General features: G+C 45.4%; 22 non-coding genes across 22 annotated transcripts; 11 read left to right on the forward strand and 11 right to left on the reverse strand.

The window, feature by feature from the left end:
* Positions 1 to 916: 916 nt before the first annotated feature.
* trnap-agg (transfer RNA proline (anticodon AGG)) lies at positions 917 to 988 on the forward strand. The gene has a single exon. It is a non-coding gene; the product is annotated as a tRNA-Pro (tRNA).
* A 628-nt stretch (positions 989 to 1,616) lies between these two features.
* Positions 1,617 to 1,688, forward strand: trnap-ugg (transfer RNA proline (anticodon UGG)). The gene has a single exon. It is a non-coding gene; the product is annotated as a tRNA-Pro (tRNA).
* A 362-nt stretch (positions 1,689 to 2,050) lies between these two features.
* On the reverse strand, positions 2,051 to 2,133 carry trnal-cag (transfer RNA leucine (anticodon CAG)). The gene has a single exon. It is a non-coding gene; the product is annotated as a tRNA-Leu (tRNA).
* Positions 2,134 to 2,485: 352 nt separating this feature from the next.
* On the reverse strand, positions 2,486 to 2,557 carry trnaq-cug (transfer RNA glutamine (anticodon CUG)). The gene has a single exon. It is a non-coding gene; the product is annotated as a tRNA-Gln (tRNA).
* A 673-nt stretch (positions 2,558 to 3,230) lies between these two features.
* Positions 3,231 to 3,302, forward strand: trnap-agg (transfer RNA proline (anticodon AGG)). Its single transcript has one exon. It is a non-coding gene; the product is annotated as a tRNA-Pro (tRNA).
* Positions 3,303 to 4,047: 745 nt separating this feature from the next.
* On the reverse strand, positions 4,048 to 4,119 carry trnaq-cug (transfer RNA glutamine (anticodon CUG)). The gene has a single exon. It is a non-coding gene; the product is annotated as a tRNA-Gln (tRNA).
* A 776-nt stretch (positions 4,120 to 4,895) lies between these two features.
* On the forward strand, positions 4,896 to 4,967 carry trnap-ugg (transfer RNA proline (anticodon UGG)). The gene has a single exon. It is a non-coding gene; the product is annotated as a tRNA-Pro (tRNA).
* Positions 4,968 to 5,343: 376 nt separating this feature from the next.
* On the reverse strand, positions 5,344 to 5,426 carry trnal-cag (transfer RNA leucine (anticodon CAG)). The gene has a single exon. It is a non-coding gene; the product is annotated as a tRNA-Leu (tRNA).
* Positions 5,427 to 6,523: 1,097 nt separating this feature from the next.
* trnap-agg (transfer RNA proline (anticodon AGG)) lies at positions 6,524 to 6,595 on the forward strand. The gene has a single exon. It is a non-coding gene; the product is annotated as a tRNA-Pro (tRNA).
* A 628-nt stretch (positions 6,596 to 7,223) lies between these two features.
* On the forward strand, positions 7,224 to 7,295 carry trnap-ugg (transfer RNA proline (anticodon UGG)). The gene has a single exon. It is a non-coding gene; the product is annotated as a tRNA-Pro (tRNA).
* A 373-nt stretch (positions 7,296 to 7,668) lies between these two features.
* trnal-cag (transfer RNA leucine (anticodon CAG)) lies at positions 7,669 to 7,751 on the reverse strand. The gene has a single exon. It is a non-coding gene; the product is annotated as a tRNA-Leu (tRNA).
* A 352-nt stretch (positions 7,752 to 8,103) lies between these two features.
* On the reverse strand, positions 8,104 to 8,175 carry trnaq-cug (transfer RNA glutamine (anticodon CUG)). The gene has a single exon. It is a non-coding gene; the product is annotated as a tRNA-Gln (tRNA).
* A 669-nt stretch (positions 8,176 to 8,844) lies between these two features.
* Positions 8,845 to 8,916, forward strand: trnap-agg (transfer RNA proline (anticodon AGG)). Its single transcript has one exon. It is a non-coding gene; the product is annotated as a tRNA-Pro (tRNA).
* Positions 8,917 to 9,544: 628 nt separating this feature from the next.
* trnap-ugg (transfer RNA proline (anticodon UGG)) lies at positions 9,545 to 9,616 on the forward strand. The gene has a single exon. It is a non-coding gene; the product is annotated as a tRNA-Pro (tRNA).
* Positions 9,617 to 9,980: 364 nt separating this feature from the next.
* On the reverse strand, positions 9,981 to 10,063 carry trnal-cag (transfer RNA leucine (anticodon CAG)). Its single transcript has one exon. It is a non-coding gene; the product is annotated as a tRNA-Leu (tRNA).
* A 352-nt stretch (positions 10,064 to 10,415) lies between these two features.
* Positions 10,416 to 10,487, reverse strand: trnaq-cug (transfer RNA glutamine (anticodon CUG)). Its single transcript has one exon. It is a non-coding gene; the product is annotated as a tRNA-Gln (tRNA).
* Positions 10,488 to 11,160: 673 nt separating this feature from the next.
* Positions 11,161 to 11,232, forward strand: trnap-agg (transfer RNA proline (anticodon AGG)). The gene has a single exon. It is a non-coding gene; the product is annotated as a tRNA-Pro (tRNA).
* Positions 11,233 to 11,860: 628 nt separating this feature from the next.
* trnap-ugg (transfer RNA proline (anticodon UGG)) lies at positions 11,861 to 11,932 on the forward strand. The gene has a single exon. It is a non-coding gene; the product is annotated as a tRNA-Pro (tRNA).
* A 389-nt stretch (positions 11,933 to 12,321) lies between these two features.
* Positions 12,322 to 12,404, reverse strand: trnal-cag (transfer RNA leucine (anticodon CAG)). Its single transcript has one exon. It is a non-coding gene; the product is annotated as a tRNA-Leu (tRNA).
* Positions 12,405 to 12,756: 352 nt separating this feature from the next.
* Positions 12,757 to 12,828, reverse strand: trnaq-cug (transfer RNA glutamine (anticodon CUG)). The gene has a single exon. It is a non-coding gene; the product is annotated as a tRNA-Gln (tRNA).
* A 1,374-nt stretch (positions 12,829 to 14,202) lies between these two features.
* trnap-ugg (transfer RNA proline (anticodon UGG)) lies at positions 14,203 to 14,274 on the forward strand. Its single transcript has one exon. It is a non-coding gene; the product is annotated as a tRNA-Pro (tRNA).
* Positions 14,275 to 14,647: 373 nt separating this feature from the next.
* trnal-cag (transfer RNA leucine (anticodon CAG)) lies at positions 14,648 to 14,730 on the reverse strand. Its single transcript has one exon. It is a non-coding gene; the product is annotated as a tRNA-Leu (tRNA).
* Between the last annotated feature and the right edge of the window lie 345 nt (positions 14,731 to 15,075).

Consider the following 15,075-nt stretch of genomic DNA (forward strand, 5'->3'; position numbering starts at 1 on the left):
TAAGACACCAACTATTAGTCACCTACAATGCTGCCCTTAGCTCTTTTCCATTAGGGGTCAACACTCAACCACTGACAAACAAAGGTGAACTCCAACACACATTAGCAGAGTGTGCCTCATTCCATTCTTCATCAATTTGGCAAGTGTAAGTACTAGGTATTGTTCAAAGTCAGGTTGCACCGAGATTTGAACTCGGATTGCTGGATTCAGAGCCCAGAGTGCTAACCATTACACCATGGAACCACTGGGAACACACCTGTGCAGTTGAAATGTTTTTAAAGTGTATACAGTCAGGAAGGCCCTGCATTCAGGTGACAGTCTTTCCCTGGAGTGGTGGGTTAGAACCCTACGTCTCTCAGTAAAACCTAAATCTGGATTGTGGTCTGGGCTGTAGCACAAAACATCATACCACTCTGGTCAGAAGCTGGATATTTTTTACACCTATTCTGTGAGGTGTCTCTCAGGTGACCCCAACGACGGTCATTCTCAACTTGACTCAGGTGAAACTAACTACCCGGAAGTGGGTCAGAGTGTGAACCACCTGCGCTGTTCAATGTAACGTTCTCTTTACATGTATCCAGCCTACAGAGGCTAAATACCTGGATTTTTTCTTTTTTATCCACAAGACAGTCAGAAGTGAAGAAGCCTCGTGGATGAGTGTTAAAACATCTTCAACCTAACTCCAGCAAGTCTAGTTGTCTACAACAAACTCCTGACAATGACCTGAGTTGTCTACAGCAAACTCCTGACAATGACCTGGATGACCAAGAACCTTCACAGACAGAACATAACACATAGTCCAACAGTGTCTTTTCCCAATTTCCCTTTTCTTTTTAACTTCATCTGGTGATATTGTAATATTTCTCACATAAAATCAGTTACACGAAACCTACATAGAATATAGCACAACAGTCGTGGCTCGTTGGTCTAGGGGTATGATTCTCGCTTAGGGTGCGAGAGGTCCCGGGTTCAAATCCCGGACGAGCCCTGTACAGCCCGGTTCTCCTGTGAGGAAGCTCACCTGCAACGTTGGTTTCGTTGGCTTTGCAATGGCAGTGAAAGGTCCTGGGTTCAAATCTCAAAAAAAGCTTCCCACATGTACTGAATGACTCACACAGTCAAGACAAGCCCCTCACGACACTATCTCAACTCTAAATTCCCTCCTTACTAATGCAAGTTGTGATTGTGGTTGTATTGCATTTTTAAGTGGCAAACTCTATGAACCATGATCAAAAGTGAAGACGTCAGAGAAATAGTGAGATTTGAAGAACTTGACTCACCTTTATAAAAAGAAAAGGAATCCAAAAATGTGGTCCACTTCTTATCGCAATCTTAGGTCTTAGCAGACACGCTTCCCTGGAGAAATGTGTACATTTTGTTGGTCTTGAGGTATAATTCTCACTTTGGCTGAAAGAGGTCCCACATTCAAAATCCCACACAAAACATTCACTGGACTATAGCAAGCATAAATCCTCATCAATGTAAGTCCTTTGTGACTGAGGTGGAATTGCGGGTTTGCAGATGTAGACTCAAAAGCTCTGTGACCCATTCTTGATGAGTATTTCTCACATAAAATCTGTAACAGGACACCTACATAGAATGTTTTCTCTTTCAGAGGCTCGTTGGTCTAGGGGTATGATTCTCGCTTTGGGTGCGAGAGGTCCCGGGTTCAAATCCCGGACGAGCCCTCTGCAGGTGTGGTCCAACTGTAATGTTTGAGAAGTTCGTTTGGAAGTTCCCTATTTCGTTAGACTTGCGGTGCGATTCTTGCAGAAAGGCCTTTCACACACAGTCTTTCAACCAGTCCAGTCTTTGCCAAATGTAGTTAATGTGACAACGCTGTTATCTCACACGCTTAAAGAGCCGTTTCATTTGGCACGCACACCAAATGCAGGGAATCCAAGGAGTAGTGGCGCCACCTGAGTACAACAAGGGTGCGATAGGGGGCGAGTTGTTTGCTATGGGCTATGCCAGTTGTTGACGTGTGGAGGGATTTGAACGCCCAACTGTTGTCTTATGAGGCAAATTCCGGCTGCCCCAAAAGATATCCTGTCAGAAGTGGGATTCGAACCCACGCCTCCATGGGAGACTGCGACCTGAACGCAGCGCCTTGGACCGCTCGGCCATCCTGACTTGGCGGGTGGTCGCGACTTGTCCAGACCGGGCTGCCCATTTGCATCTGAAGAACAAAAGATACTCTTTTGATGACGAGAATGTCCACATTCTGGCCAAGGGGGACATATGGTTTGAAAGAGGAATGAAATCATCTTCTTTCTTTAACCTAGAAAACCATCACACAACAGAGAAGGTGGCCTAAGACACCAACTATTAGTCACCTACAATGCTGCCCTTAGCTCTTTTCCATTAGGGGTCAACACTCAACCACTGACAAACAAAGGTGAACTCCAACACACATCAGCAGAGTGTGCCTCATTCCATTCTTCATCAATTTGGCAAGTGTAAGTACTAGGTATTGTTCAAAGTCAGGTTCCACCGAGATTTGAACTCGGATTGCTGGATTCAGAGCCCAGAGTGCTAACCATTACACCATGGAACCACTGGGAGCACACCTGTGCAGTTGAAATGTTTTTAAAGTGTATACAGTCAGGAAGGCCCTGCATTCAGGTGACAGTCTTTCCCTGGAGTGGTGGGTTAGAACCCTACGTCTCTCAGTAAAACCTAAATCTGGATTGTGGTCTGGGCTGTAGCACAAAACATCATACCACTCTGGTCAGAAGCTGGATATTTTTTACACCTATTCTGTGAGGTGTCTCTCAGGTGACCCCAACGACGGTCATTCTCAACTTGACTCAGGTGAAACTAACTACCCGGAAGTGGGTCAGAGTGTGAACCACCTGCGCTGTTCAATGTAACGTTCTCTTTACATGTATCCAGCCTACAGAGGCTAAATACCTGGATTTTTTCTTTTTTATCCACAAGACAGTCAGAAGTGAAGAAGCCTCGTGGATGAGTGTTAAAACATCTTCAACCTAACTCCAGCAAGTCTAGTTGTCTACAACAAACTCCTGACAATGACCTGAGTTGTCTACAGCAAACTCCTGACAATGACCTGGATGACCAAGAACCTTCACAGACAGAACATAACACATAGTCCAACAGTGTCTTTTCCCAATTTCCCTTTTCTTTTTAACTTCATCTGGTGATATTGTAATATTTCTCACATAAAATCAGTTACACGACACCTACATAGAATATAGCACAACAGTCGTGGCTCGTTGGTCTAGGGGTATGATTCTCGCTTAGGGTGCGAGAGGTCCCGGGTTCAAATCCCGGACGAGCCCTGTACAGCCCGGTTCTCCTGTGAGGAAGCTCACCTGCAACGTTGGTTTCGTTGGCTTTGCAATGGCAGTGAAAGGTCCTGGGTTCAAATCTCAAAAAAAGCTTCCCACATGTACTGAATGACTCACACAGTCAAGACAAGCCCCTCACGACACTATCTCAACTCTAAATTCCGTCCTTACTAATGCAAGTTGTGATTGTGGTTGTATTGCATTTTAAAGTGGCAAACTCTATGAACCATGATCAAAAGTGAAGACGTCAGAGAAATAGTGAGATTTGAAGAACTTGACTCACCTTTATAAAAAGAAAAGGAATCCAAAAATGTGGTCCACTTCTTATCGCAATCTTAGGTCTTAGCAGACACGCAGCGCCTTGGACCGCTCGGCCATCCTGACTTGGCGGGTGGTCACGACTTGTCCAGACCGGGCTGCCCATTTGCATCTGAAGAACAAAAGATACTCTTTTGATGACGAGAATGTCCACATTCTGGCCAAGGGGGACATATGGTTTGAAAGAGGAATGAAATCATCTTCTTTCTTTAACCTAGAAAACCATCACACAACAGAGAAGGTGGCCTAAGACACCAACTATTAGTCACCTACAATGCTGCCCTTAGCTCTTTTCCATTAGGGGTCAACACTCAACCACTGACAAACAAAGGTGAACTCCAACACACATCAGCAGAGTGTGCCTCATTCCATTCTTCATCAATTTGGCAAGTGTAAGTACTAGGTATTGTTCAAAGTCAGGTTCCACCGAGATTTGAACTCGGATTGCTGGATTCAGAGCCCAGAGTGCTAACCATTACACCATGGAACCACTGGGAGCACACCTGTGCAGTTGAAATGTTTTTAAAGTGTATACAGTCAGGAAGGCCCTGCATTCAGGTGACAGTCTTTCCCTGGAGTGGTGGGTTAGAACCCTACGTCTCTCAGTAAAACCTAAATCTGGATTGTGGTCTGGGCTGTAGCACAAAACATCATACCACTCTGGTCAGAAGCTGGATATTTTTTACACCTGGCTTTGCAATGGCAGTGAAAAGTCCTGGGTTCAAATCTCAAAAAAAGCTTCCCACATGTACTGAATGACTCACACAGTCAAGACAAGCCCCTCACGACACTATCTCAACTCTAAATTCCGTCCTTACTAATGCAAGTTGTGACTGTGGTTGTATTGCATTTTAAAGTGGCAAACTCTATGAACCATGATCAAAAGTGAAGACGTCAGAGAAATAGTGAGATTTGAAGAACTTGACTCACCTTTATAAAAAGAAAAGGAATCCAAAAATGTGGTCCACTTCTTATCGCAATCTTAGGTCTTAGCAGACACGCTTCCCTGGAGAAATGTGTACATTTTGTTGGTCTTGAGGTATAATTCTCACTTTGGCTGAAAGAGGTCCCACATTCAAAATCCCACACAAAACATTCACTGGACTATAGCAAGCATAAATCCTCATCAATGTAAGTCCTTTGTGACTGAGGTGGAATTGCGGGTTTGCAGATGTAGACTCAAAAGCTCTGTGACCCATTCTTGATGAGTATTTCTCACATAAAATCTGTAACAGGACACCTACATAGAATGTTTTCTCTTTCAGAGGCTCGTTGGTCTAGGGGTATGATTCTCGCTTTGGGTGCGAGAGGTCCCGGGTTCAAATCCCGGACGAGCCCTCTGCAGGTGTGGTCCAACTGTAACGTTTGAGAAGTTCGTTTGGAAGTTCGTTTGGAAGTTCCCTATTTCGTTAGACTTGCGGTGCGATTCTTGCAGAAAGGCCTTTCACACACAGTCTTTCAACCAGTCCAGTCTTTGCCAAATGTAGTTAATGTGACAACGCTGTTATCTCACACGCTTAAAGAGCCGTTTCATTTGCGCACGCACACCAAATGCAGGGAATCCAAGGAGCAGTGGGCACCACCTGAGTACAACAAGGGTGCGATAGGGGGCGAGTTGTTTGCTATGGGCTATGCCAGTTGTTGACGTGTGGAGGGATTTGAACGCCCAACTGTTGTCTTATGAGGGAAATTCCGGCTGCCCCAAAAGATATCCTGTCAGAAGTGGGATTCGAACCCACGCCTCCATGGGAGACTGCGACCTGAACGCAGCGCCTTGGACCGCTCGGCCATCCTGACTTGGCGGGTGGTCGCGACTTGTCCAGACCGGGCTGCCCATTTGCATCTGAAGAACAAAAGATACTCTTTTGATGACGAGAATGTCCACATTCTGGCCAAGGGGGACATATGGTTTGAAAGAGGAATGAAATCATCTTCTTTCTTTAACCTAGAAAACCATCACACAACAGAGAAGGTGGCCTAAGACACCAACTATTAGTCACCTACAATGCTGCCCTTAGCTCTTTTCCATTAGGGGTCAACACTCAACCACTGACAAACAAAGGTGAACTCCAACACACATTAGCAGAGTGTGCCTCATTCCATTCTTCATCAATTTGGCAAGTGTAAGTACTAGGTATTGTTCAAAGTCAGGTTGCACCGAGATTTGAACTCGGATTGCTGGATTCAGAGCCCAGAGTGCTAACCATTACACCATGGAACCACTGGGAACACACCTGTGCAGTTGAAATGTTTTTAAAGTGTATACAGTCAGGAAGGCCCTGCATTCAGGTGACAGTCTTTCCCTGGAGTGGTGGGTTAGAACCCTACGTCTCTCAGTAAAACCTAAATCTGGATTGTGGTCTGGGCTGTAGCACAAAACATCATACCACTCTGGTCAGAAGCTGGATATTTTTTACACCTATTCTGTGAGGTGTCTCTCAGGTGACCCCAACGACGGTCATTCTCAACTTGACTCAGGTGAAACTAACTACCCGGAAGTGGGTCAGAGTGTGAACCACCTGCGCTGTTCAATGTAACGTTCTCTTTACATGTATCCAGCCTACAGAGGCTAAATACCTGGATTTTTTCTTTTTTATCCACAAGACAGTCAGAAGTGAAGAAGCCTCGTGGATGAGTGTTAAAACATCTTCAACCTAACTCCAGCAAGTCTAGTTGTCTACAACAAACTCCTGACAATGACCTGAGTTGTCTACAGCAAACTCCTGACAATGACCTGGATGACCAAGAACCTTCACAGACAGAACATAACACATAGTCCAACAGTGTCTTTTCCCAATTTCCCTTTTCTTTTTAACTTCATCTGGTGATATTGTAATATTTCTCACATAAAATCAGTTACACGAAACCTACATAGAATATAGCACAACAGTCGTGGCTCGTTGGTCTAGGGGTATGATTCTCGCTTAGGGTGCGAGAGGTCCCGGGTTCAAATCCCGGACGAGCCCTGTACAGCCCGGTTCTCCTGTGAGGAAGCTCACCTGCAACGTTGGTTTCGTTGGCTTTGCAATGGCAGTGAAAGGTCCTGGGTTCAAATCTCAAAAAAAGCTTCCCACATGTACTGAATGACTCACACAGTCAAGACAAGCCCCTCACGACACTATCTCAACTCTAAATTCCCTCCTTACTAATGCAAGTTGTGATTGTGGTTGTATTGCATTTTTAAGTGGCAAACTCTATGAACCATGATCAAAAGTGAAGACGTCAGAGAAATAGTGAGATTTGAAGAACTTGACTCACCTTTATAAAAAGAAAAGGAATCCAAAAATGTGGTCCACTTCTTATCGCAATCTTAGGTCTTAGCAGACACGCTTCCCTGGAGAAATGTGTACATTTTGTTGGTCTTGAGGTATAATTCTCACTTTGGCTGAAAGAGGTCCCACATTCAAAATCCCACACAAAACATTCACTGGACTATAGCAAGCATAAATCCTCATCAATGTAAGTCCTTTGTGACTGAGGTGGAATTGCGGGTTTGCAGATGTAGACTCAAAAGCTCTGTGACCCATTCTTGATGAGTATTTCTCACATAAAATCTGTAACAGGACACCTACATAGAATGTTTTCTCTTTCAGAGGCTCGTTGGTCTAGGGGTATGATTCTCGCTTTGGGTGCGAGAGGTCCCGGGTTCAAATCCCGGACGAGCCCTCCGCAGGTGTGGTCCAACTGTAACGTTTGAGAAGTTCGTTTGGAAGTTCCCTATTTCGTTAGACTTGCGGTGCGATTCTTGCAGAAAGGCCTTTCACACACAGTCTTTCCACCAGTCCAGTCTTTGCCAAATGTAGTTAATGTGACAACGCTGTTATCTCACACGCTTAAAGAGCCGTTTCATTTGCGCACGCACACCAAATGCAGGGAATCCAAGGAGCAGTGGGCACCACCTGAGTACAACAAGGGAGCAATGGGTGCGATAGGGGGCGAGTTGTTTGCTATGGGCTATGCCAGTTGTTGACGTGTGGAGGGATTTGAACGCCCAACTGTTGTCTTATGAGGCAAATTCCGGCTGCCCCAAAAGATATCCTGTCAGAAGTGGGATTCGAACCCACGCCTCCATGGGAGACTGCGACCTGAACGCAGCGCCTTGGACCGCTCGGCCATCCTGACTTGGCGGGTGGTCACGACTTGTCCAGACCGGGCTGCCCATTTGCATCTGAAGAACAAAAGATACTCTTTTGATGACGAGAATGTCCACATTCTGGCCAAGGGGGACATATGGTTTGAAAGAGGAATGAAATCATCTTCTTTCTTTAACCTAGAAAACCATCACACAACAGAGAAGGTGGCCTAAGACACCAACTATTAGTCACCTACAATGCTGCCCTTAGCTCTTTTCCATTAGGGGTCAACACTCAACCACTGACAAACAAAGGTGAACTCCAACACACATCAGCAGAGTGTGCCTCATTCCATTCTTCATCAATTTGGCAAGTGTAAGTACTAGGTATTGTTCAAAGTCAGGTTCCACCGAGATTTGAACTCGGATTGCTGGATTCAGAGCCCAGAGTGCTAACCATTACACCATGGAACCACTGGGAGCACACCTGTGCAGTTGAAATGTTTTTAAAGTGTATACAGTCAGGAAGGCCCTGCATTCAGGTGACAGTCTTTCCCTGGAGTGGTGGGTTAGAACCCTACGTCTCTCAGTAAAACCTAAATCTGGATTGTGGTCTGGGCTGTAGCACAAAACATCATACCACTCTGGTCAGAAGCTGGATATTTTTTACACCTATTCTGTGAGGTGTCTCTCAGGTGACCCCAACGACGGTCATTCTCAACTTGACTCAGGTGAAACTAACTACCCGGAAGTGGGTCAGAGTGTGAACCACCTGCGCTGTTCAATGTAAAGTTCTCTTTACATGTATCCAGCCTACAGAGGCTAAATACCTGGATTTTTTCTTTTTTATCCACAAGACAGTCAGAAGTGAAGAAGCCTCGTGGATGAGTGTTAAAACATCTTCAACCTAACTCCAGCAAGTCTAGTTGTCTACAACAAACTCCTGACAATGACCTGAGTTGTCTACAGCAAACTCCTGACAATGACCTGGATGACCAAGAACCTTCACAGACAGAACATAACACATAGTCCAACAGTGTCTTTTCCCAATTTCCCTTTTCTTTTTAACTTCATCTGGTGATATTGTAATAGTTCTCACATAAAATCAGTTACACGACACCTACATAGAATATAGCACAACAAGGCTTGTTGGTCTAGGGGTATGATTCTCGCTTAGGGTGCGAGAGGTCCCGGGTTCAAATCCCGGACGAGCCCTGTACAGCCCGGTTCTCCTGTGAGGAAGCTCACCTGCAACGTTGGTTTCGTTGGCTTTGCAATGGCAGTGAAAAGTCCTGGGTTCAAATCTCAAAAAAAGCTTCCCACATGTACTGAATGACTCACACAGTCAAGACAAGCCCCTCACGACACTATCTCAACTCTAAATTCCGTCCTTACTAATGCAAGTTTTGACTGTGGTTGTATTGCATTTTAAAGTGGCAAACTCTATGAACCATGATCAAAAGTGAAGACGTCAGAGAAATAGTGAGATTTGAAGAACTTGACTCACCTTTATAAAAAGAAAAGGAATCCAAAAATGTGGTCCACTTCTTATCGCAATCTTAGGTCTTAGCAGACACGCTTCCCTGGAGAAATGTGTACATTTTGTTGGTCTTGAGGTATAATTCTCACTTTGGCTGAAAGAGGTCCCACATTCAAAATCCCACACAAAACATTCACTGGACTATAGCAAGCATAAATCCTCATCAATGTAAGTCCTTTGTGACTGAGGTGGAATTGCGGGTTTGCAGATGTAGACTCAAAAGCTCTGTGACCCATTCTTGATGAGTATTTCTCACATAAAATCTGTAACAGGACACCTACATAGAATGTTTTCTCTTTCAGAGGCTCGTTGGTCTAGGGGTATGATTCTCGCTTTGGGTGCGAGAGGTCCCGGGTTCAAATCCCGGACGAGCCCTCTGCAGGTGTGGTCCAACTGTAATGTTTGAGAAGTTCGTTTGGAAGTTCCCTATTTCGTTAGACTTGCGGTGCGATTCTTGCAGAAAGGCCTTTCACACACAGTCTTTCAACCAGTCCAGTCTTTGCCAAATGTAGTTAATGTGACAACGCTGTTATCTCACACGCTTAAAGAGCCGTTTCATTTGCGCACGCACACCAAATGCAGGGAATCCAAGGAGTAGTGGGCACCACCTGAGTACAACAAGGGTGCGATAGGGGGCGAGTTGTTTGCTATGGGCTATGCCAGTTGTTGACGTGTGGAGGGATTTGAACGCCCAACTGTTGTCTTATGAGGCAAATTCCGGCTGCCCCAAAAGATATCCTGTCAGAAGTGGGATTCGAACCCACGCCTCCATGGGAGACTGCGACCTGAACGCAGCGCCTTGGACCGCTCGGCCATCCTGACTTGGCGGGTGGTCGCGACTTGTCCAGACCGGGCTGCCCATTTGCATCTGAAGAACAAAAGATACTCTTTTGATGACGAGAATGTCCACATTCTGGCCAAGGGGGACATATGGTTTGAAAGAGGAATGAAATCATCTTCTTTCTTTAACCTAGAAAACCATCACACAACAGAGAAGGTGGCCTAAGACACCAACTATTAGTCACCTACAATGCTGCCCTTAGCTCTTTTCCATTAGGGGTCAACACTCAACCACTGACAAACAAAGGTGAACTCCAACACACATCAGCAGAGTGTGCCTCATTCCATTCTTCATCAATTTGGCAAGTGTAAGTACTAGGTATTGTTCAAAGTCAGGTTCCACCGAGATTTGAACTCGGATTGCTGGATTCAGAGCCCAGAGTGCTAACCATTACACCATGGAACCACTGGGAGCACACCTGTGCAGTTGAAATGTTTTTAAAGTGTATACAGTCAGGAAGGCCCTGCATTCAGGTGACAGTCTTTCCCTGGAGTGGTGGGTTAGAACCCTACGTCTCTCAGTAAAACCTAAATCTGGATTGTGGTCTGGGCTGTAGCACAAAACATCATACCACTCTGGTCAGAAGCTGGATATTTTTTACACCTATTCTGTGAGGTGTCTCTCAGGTGACCCCAACGACGGTCATTCTCAACTTGACTCAGGTGAAACTAACTACCCGGAAGTGGGTCAGAGTGTGAACCACCTGCGCTGTTCAATGTAACGTTCTCTTGACATGTATCCAGCCTACAGAGGCTAAATACCTGGATTTTTTCTTTTTTATCCACAAGACAGTCAGAAGTGAAGAAGCCTCGTGGATGAGTGTTAAAACATCTTCAACCTAACTCCAGCAAGTCTAGTTGTCTACAACAAACTCCTGACAATGACCTGAGTTGTCTACAGCAAACTCCTGACAATGACCTGGATGACCAAGAACCTTCACAGACAGAACATAACACATAGTCCAACAGTGTCTTTTCCCAATTTCCCTTTTCTTTTTAACTTCATCTGGTGATATTGTAATATTTCTCACATAAAATCAGTTACACGACACCTACATAGAATATAGCACAACAGTCGTGGCTCGTTGGTCTAGGGGTATGATTCTCGCTTAGGGTGCGAGAGGTCCCGGGTTCAAATCCCGGACGAGCCCTGTACAGCCCGGTTCTCCTGTGAGGAAGCTCACCTGCAACGTTGGTTTCGTTGGCTTTGCAATGGCAGTGAAAGGTCCTGGGTTCAAATCTCAAAAAAAGCTTCCCACATGTACTGAATGACTCACACAGTCAAGACAAGCCCCTCACGACACTATCTCAACTCTAAATTCCGTCCTTACTAATGCAAGTTGTGACTGTGGTTGTATTGCATTTTAAAGTGGCAAACTCTATGAACCATGATCAAAAGTGAAGACGTCAGAGAAATAGTGAGATTTGAAGAACTTGACTCACCTTTATAAAAAGAAAAGGAATCCAAAAATGTGGTCCACTTCTTATCGCAATCTTAGGTCTTAGCAGACACGCTTCCCTGGAGAAATGTGTACATTTTGTTGGTCTTGAGGTATAATTCTCACTTTGGCTGAAAGAGGTCCCACATTCAAAATCCCACACAAAACATTCACTGGACTATAGCAAGCATAAATCCTCATCAATGTAAGTCCTTTGTGACTGAGGTGGAATTGCGGGTTTGCAGATGTAGACTCAAAAGCTCTGTGACCCATTCTTGATGAGTATTTCTCACATAAAATCTGTAACAGGACACCTACATAGAATGTTTTCTCTTTCAGAGGCTCGTTGGTCTAGGGGTATGATTCTCGCTTTGGGTGCGAGAGGTCCCGGGTTCAAATCCCGGACGAGCCCTCTGCAGGTGTGGTCCAACTGTAACGTTTGAGAAGTTCGTTTGGAAGTTCCCTATTTCGTTAGACTTGCGGTGCGATTCTTGCAAAAAGGCCTTTCACACACAGTCTTTCAACCAGTCCAGTCTTTGCCAAATGTAGTTAATGTGACAACGCTGTTATCTCACACGCTTAAAGAGCCGTTTCATTTGCGCACGCACACCAAATGCAGGGAATCCAAGGAGCAGTGGATTCCCTGCTCCAGGTACACCACCTGAGTACAACAAGGGAGCAATGGGTGCGATAGGGGGCGAGTTGTTTGCTATGGGCTATGCCAGTTGTTGACGTGTGGAGGGATTTGAACGTCCAAGTGTTGTCTTATGAGGCAAATTCCGGCTGCCCCAAAAGATATCCTGTCAGAAGTGAGATTCGAACCCACGCCTCCATGGGAGACTGCGACCTGAACGCAGCGCCTTGGACCGCTCGGCCATCCTGACTTGGCGGGTGGTCGCGACTTGTCCAGACCGGGCTGCCCATTTGCATCTGAAGAACAAAAGATACTCTTTTGATGACGAGAATGTCCACATTCTGGCCAAGGGGGACATATGGTTTGAAAGAGGAATGAAATCATCTTCTTTCTTTAACCTAGAAAACCATCACACAACAGAGAAGGTGGCCTAAGACACCAACTATTAGTCACCTACAATGCTGCCCTTAGCTCTTTTCCATTAGGGGTCAACACTCAACCACTGACAAACAAAGGTGAACTCCAACACACATCAGCAGAGTGTGCCTCATTCCATTCTTCATCAATTTGGCAAGTGTAAGTACTAGGTATTGTTCAAAGTCAGGTTCCACCGAGATTTGAACTCGGATTGCTGGATTCAGAGCCCAGAGTGCTAACCATTACACCATGGAACCACTGGGAGCACACCTGTGCAGTTGAAATGTTTTTAAAGTGTATACAGTCAGGAAGGCCCTGCATTCAGGTGACAGTCTTTCCCTGGAGTGGTGGGTTAGAACCCTACGTCTCTCAGTAAAACCTAAATCTGGATTGTGGTCTGGGCTGTAGCACAAAACATCATACCACTCTGGTCAGAAGCTGGATATTTTTTTACACCTATTCTGTGAGGTGTCTCTCAGGTGACCCCAACGACGGTCATTCTCAACTTGACTCAGGTGAAACTAACTACCCGGAAGTGGGTCAGAGTGTGAACCACCTGCGCTGTTCAATGTAACGTTCTCTTTACATGTATCCAGCCTACAGAGGCTAAATACCTGGATTTTTTCTTTTTTATCCACAAGACAGTCAGAAGTGAAGAAGCCTCGTGGATGAGTGTTAAAACATCTTCAACCTAACTCCAGCAAGTCTAGTTGTCTACAACAAACTCCTGACAATGACCTGAGTTGTCTACAGCAAACTCCTGACAATGACCTGGATGACCAAGAACCTTCACAGACAGAACATAACACATAGTCCAACAGTGTCTTTTCCCAATTTCCCTTTTCTTTTTAACTTCATCTGGTGATATTGTAATATTTCTCACATAAAATCAGTTACACGACACCTACATAGAATATAGCACAACAGTCGTGGCTCGTTGGTCTAGGGGTATGATTCTCGCTTAGGGTGCGAGAGGTCCCCGGTTCAAATCCCGGACACGCCCTGTACAGCCCGGTTCTCCTGTGAGGAAGCTCACCTGCAACGTTGGTTTCGTTGGCTTTGCAATGGCAGTGAAAGGTCCTGGGTTCAAATCTCAAAAAAAGCTTCCCACATGTACTGAATGACTCACACAGTCAAGACAAGCCCCTCACGACACTATCTCAACTCTAAATTCCGTCCTTACTAATGCAAGTTGTGACTGTGGTTGTATTGCATTTTAAAGTGGCAAACTCTATGAACCATGATCAAAAGTGAAGACGTCAGAGAAATAGTGAGATTTGAAGAACTTGACTCACCTTTATAAAAAGAAAAGGAATCCAAAAATGTGGTCCACTTCTTATCGCAATCTTAGGTCTTAGCAGACACGCTTCCCTGGAGAAATGTGTACATTTTGTTGGTCTTGAGGTATAATTCTCACTTTGGCTGAAAGAGGTCCCACATTCAAAATCCCACACAAAACATTCACTGGACTATAGCAAGCATAAATCCTCATCAATGTAAGTCCTTTGTGACTGAGGTGGAATTGCGGGTTTGCAGATGTAGACTCAAAAGCTCTGTGACCCATTCTTGATGAGTATTTCTCACATAAAATCTGTAACAGGACAGCTACATAGAATGTTCTCTCTTTCAGAGGCTCGTTGGTCTAGGGGTATGATTCTCGCTTTGGGTGCGAGAGGTCCCGGGTTCAAATCCCGGACGAGCCCTCTGCAGGTGTGGTCCAACTGTAACGTTTGAATAGTTCGTTTGGAAGTTCCCTATTTCGTTAGACTTGCGGTGCGATTCTTGCAGAAAGGCCTTTCACACACAGTCTTTCAACCAGTCCAGTCTTTGCCAAATGTAGTTAATGTGACAACGCTGTTATCTCACACGCTTAAAGAGCCGTTTCATTTGCGCACGCACACCAAATGCAGGGAATCCAAGGAGCAGTGGGCACCACCTGAGTACAACAAGGGAGCAATGGGTGCGATAGGGGGCGAGTTGTTTGCTATGGGCTATGCCAGTTGTTGACGTGTGGAGGGATTTGAACGCCCAACTGTTGTCTTATGAGGCAAATTCCGGCTGCCCCAAAATTTATCCTGTCAGAAGTGGGATTCGAACCCACGCCTCCATGGGAGACTGCGACCTGAACTCAGCGCCTTGGACCGCTCGGCCATCCTGACTTGGCGGGTGGTCGCGACTTGTCCAGACCGGGCTGCCCATTTGCATCTGAAGAACAAAAGATACTCTTTTGATGACGAGAATGTCCACATTCTGGCCAAGGGGGACATATGGTTTGAAAGAGGAATGAAATCATCTTCTTTCTTTAACCTAGAAAACCATCACACAACAGAGAAGGTGGCCTAAGACACCAACTATTAGTCACCTACAATGCTGCCCTTAGCTCTTTTCCATTAGGGGTCAACACTCAACCACTGACAAACAAAGGTGAACTCCAACACACATCAGCAGAGTGTGCCTCATTCCATTCTTCATCAATTTGGCAAGTGTAAGTACTAGGTATTGTT

This window comes from Solea solea, chromosome 3, assembly GCF_958295425.1.
Source record: "Solea solea chromosome 3, fSolSol10.1, whole genome shotgun sequence".
Taxonomy (NCBI): domain Eukaryota; kingdom Metazoa; phylum Chordata; class Actinopteri; order Pleuronectiformes; family Soleidae; genus Solea; species Solea solea.